General features: G+C 45.5%; 1 pseudogene; it reads right to left on the bottom strand.

Moving 5' to 3' along the window:
- Nucleotides 1–1,076: 1,076 nt before the first annotated feature.
- Nucleotides 1,077–1,631, bottom strand: LOC128571967 (ADP-ribosylation factor-like protein 2-binding protein; annotated as a pseudogene).
- Nucleotides 1,632–4,187: the final 2,556 nt, after the last annotated feature.

Here is a 4,187-nt window from a genome sequence, read left to right on the forward strand (position 1 = left end):
TTACTATGTTTTTTCCTCTTTCTAGAGATGTGACACATGTTTTCTGATAAGTAATATTCTAGCAAGCATTGTGTTAAACCAGAGCAGACAGAGGAAGAGCAAAGCTGTTTACCACCCCCTACCCATGCTGAACTGGACCAGTAGAACTCCAGCTTGGTAGGAGAGATTTGGACAGAAAGAAATTTGAGTCTCTACCCAGCCAACAGGAAACCTAACAAACTGGTTTATACAGAAGGATTTTCAGCAAACATGCATGAACACGTTTAACATGCTAAAAAACAAGATACCTTTTAGTAGATTTCTAGCACATATATTCATCCATGCCCAGTAAAATAAGAAAGAATGCCAACATGGAAAGCACTTTCGCCTACATAGCACAAGTAACTAAGCACACAGCATATAATACTTTGATCTTGAAGTGGGTAATCATGGAAGTTCCAAGATCATGTCCACTAGGTTAGCCTGAGTTTATCTCTAAAAATATTTTTTCAAAAATAATGCTGAAGAGACTTCTAAAAACAGTGGGGCTATGTCAGGATCAGCAGAAGACAGTGATGCGAGGATGCAAATATTAAGACTAGGGAGTTGATTTTCACAGGTAGCTTTTAAAGGACACCTCTTTTAGTTAATTCTTATAGCCAGGATAAGATGTGATCAAAGGAGATTCAGAAATCTCAAGATGGGCAACTAGCTTGAGTAACACCCTAAATAAATAACTCAAAAACTCCATTGATTCTGAAACTGACCCATGTGAAAAAGAACTGTGAGTGCACAAAAAATTCATGCAAAGCCTGTTGGGACAAATAGGGCTCGTGATGGGGGGGTATTCCACACTGTTGACACCAACACGTATGTTGGGGAAGCGGCCCCCAAGTGGAGACTGACTCAGAGGCACCTGAGTAAGGATCCTACGGGGGGAGCGGGGGAGGGAGGAAGAGACGAAGTACTGAATTTAATGAATAAGAGAAAGGGGAAGTTGTTACAAGAGAACTAGGTGCTGGAGGGTTAGGTCATTTTTAATACTTAACATGAACGCAGGACGGAGTCAGTCTTTCCCAGATGTATTCTGTTAGCATGAGTTGAGCCTATTGGCCTCTTGGGCTGGTGACATCCAGAATGATCCCATTCATTGGGGGGATGTAGGAACTAATGCTGAAGATTGTTCTGGGAAGTTGGCCCAGAAGATGATTTGCACAATGAAGTCACCACTAAACCACTGCTTAAGTCCAGGCCCCGGCCTTCTTTTTCTGCTCTATAGTCCAGGAACTTTTCTTTAAAAGCCAGAAAATCTGTAAATGTGAGCAGCATGTCAAATATGTCACCAGCCACTTCATCTTTATGGCGCTGTAACGTCGTTGGGAAAGCTGCCTGGTTAAATCCAGGGATCCGCTCTAGCAGCTGTTCTTCAATGTACTTTTCTACCAGAGAAATATATTCATTAAAAATAGGTATATAGGTGAGTTTATTCTCTTCTGTGCCTTCAAGTTCCTGGTAATACTTGTCCATGAAATTTCTCTGTAACAACTGGAACTCCACGATGATGTCTTCTAAATATCCAACCACAGCATCAAATTCGGCATCAGAGGCGGAGGAAAGGACAGCGCGAAGCTCTCTTCTTGGAAGGCGCCCATCGTTGGGCTGCCTCACCCACCCGTGTGGGCGAGCGAGCCAGGTGGGCTCCGGCCCTGCCCAGGGCCCGGGCCGGCCCAGCCTCCACTCTGCTCCGCAAAGTCCCCGCCCGCATCGAGGGCGCTGCAGTTGGCCGGCTGGGAGGGACCCCACCGCCACGGCCGCGGGCCGCTCACTGCCCAGTCGGGTCAAAGCCTGCCCGCCAGGATCGACCTCAGGCCGCCGGGCCTCTACGCCCCGCCAGGCCGCTCTGCACGTGCAGCTACCGTGGCCACTGCAGCCCTTGGTCCAGCTGATAACCATTTTATCAACATTATCTAAAGCTATCTTTATGGGCTAATATTTAACCGGTTTAACTAATAACTACTTCACTAAAGTTATTCTTACGTTAAGTAATCAAAAACAAAACCACAAAACAAGATTCTGGGGAAATAAGCTGTTTGAATGCTTGATCATCTGGAGGCTGTTAATCATCTTTAGGGAGTAGGCTGGAAAATCCTGAGATATACAGGTGACTGCCTGCAGCCCTGCCTCCATGAAGCTCCGCCCTAAATCACTTTTACGTGATTAGGTTCTAAGCCACATATGGAGTTCTATCCAGGATTTTTTCCTTTCTAAGTCACAAAAGACTTTAAACTTGCCTTCACAAAATGGAACCATTTAAAGGTTTACTTACAGGCTTTTTGCCTGTAGCTTTGGAGTCAAGCTGTCTAGATTTAATGTACCCCCTTAACCTGATAGGTTTGGCAAGTTATTTAACATCTGGAAACCTCATTTTCTTCACCTCTAAAGTATAGATAATAATTTTTACCTCTTGGATTATTATGAGGATATTTGAAATAATGTACAATGCATTTAACAGAATGGCACCTAGTAAGCATTCAGTAAACATAAGGTGTGCACACACACGCAAGTGAAAGTCTATGGACCAATGACCATCTCCCCCTTGACTAGCCATCTGGGGAAGTGATCTGCTTTGTTAGTGGTGTCTTTGACCACAAATACCTTATGCCTTATCATCGTTCACTTTTTTTTTTTGCAGTTTTGGCTGGGGCTGGGCTTGAACCCACAACCCCCGGTATATGGGGCCAGTGCCCTACTCCGTGAGCCACAGGCACTGCCCCATCGTTCACTTTTGTACCTCCCGGTGTTGAGGTGCCATCAGAGCCGGTGGTATGTTCTTTCCACTGCGATTCATGGAGGCAAAACTTTTCTTTCAGAGAGGGGGAGGGGATTTGAGTTTGAAAAATATCAAAACCTAAATCCTCTCTCCCCCACCACCCCCAAAGACTAAAAAAATAGACAAATAATCAAATTGGGTTATAAAAGGGAACAAAAATTTAGGCAGAGCGCAGGCGAGGAATCGTTCAGAGAGAGTGGATCGTTTGGGTTGGGTTTCTAGCTCCCCCATACTCTTTCCTTTAGCACATCTTCTGATGTTGAAATGTTGGAGAAACCTGGGGCTCAGTAACTGAGCCGCTTCTCCATCTATCCTCATTCTCCCTAGGTGATCTGATGCATTTTTATGACTTTAAATACCTTCTATTAGCCTATCTCCTAAGTTTGTATCTTCAGCCAGCATTTGTCCTCTGCACTCTAAACTTCTGTTTTCAACCACTCAGGTGACATTTCCACCCTGCGGTGTAATGAGCTCCTCAAAGTCACTTCCAGCTCAGTGCTCCTGACATTCACACTCCTTTCCAATCCAGTCTCTCCCGTATTCTTCCTGTCTCAGCTAATGGCCACTCTGTCCTGGTTGTTCAAGGCAAAAACTCCTGTGTGGTGCCTGATACCTCTCTTTCTCTCAGAACGTGCGCCTGGTTCATCAGCAAATTCTGTCCTTTCTACCACTTCCTGCCCTTTTCTGAGGTCCTGGTCCAAACCACCACCACCTCTCCCTGGCGATATCACAATGGCGCCCCCTGCTGCTCTTCCTGGCCTCTTCCTCAGCACTTCACCACAGTCGTCCTGCTAAAATGAAAATCAGGGCCTGTCACTCCCGGCAGACTTCCACCTGAGTTGGTGGCAGACCTTACCGTGGCCTGCGAAGCTGATCTATAAACTCGTGTCTTGTCCAACCGCTCTGACCTCATCCCCTCCTCATCCCCTCACACCTACCGTGCTGGCTTCCGTGCAGTTCCCTGCACATTTCAGGACCTTTGCTCTTTGCTATTCCCTCTGCCTCAAATGCTTGTCCCTGTATATTTTCATAGCTAATTTTCAAACGTCCTGTAGGTCTTTAAAGTTGCCTTCCCTGACTATAGGAATTTTTATTTCCTTTACCGCATACTGTCTTTCTCTGCTTATTTATTTCTCCCTAGCAATTGCTTTTCTGTCTTTCTCTTCAGAAAGTAAAATGCAGGAAAGCAGGAAATGTATGTTTCCCTTCCTGTTGTGTGCCTTGACTGTGCCTGGCCCATTCAATAAATATTTGATGAGTGAATGAATAAATGAATTCGTTGCCCTTTCAGTTCCCTATTTCAAAGTGACGCAGGACTTGTGGATGACCCAGGCTATGGGGATGGTGGAGATGGTGTTCGACCAGGAATCTGACAGTT

The sequence above is a fragment of the Nycticebus coucang genome, chromosome 19 (assembly GCF_027406575.1).
Source record: "Nycticebus coucang isolate mNycCou1 chromosome 19, mNycCou1.pri, whole genome shotgun sequence".
Classification (NCBI taxonomy): domain Eukaryota; kingdom Metazoa; phylum Chordata; class Mammalia; order Primates; family Lorisidae; genus Nycticebus; species Nycticebus coucang.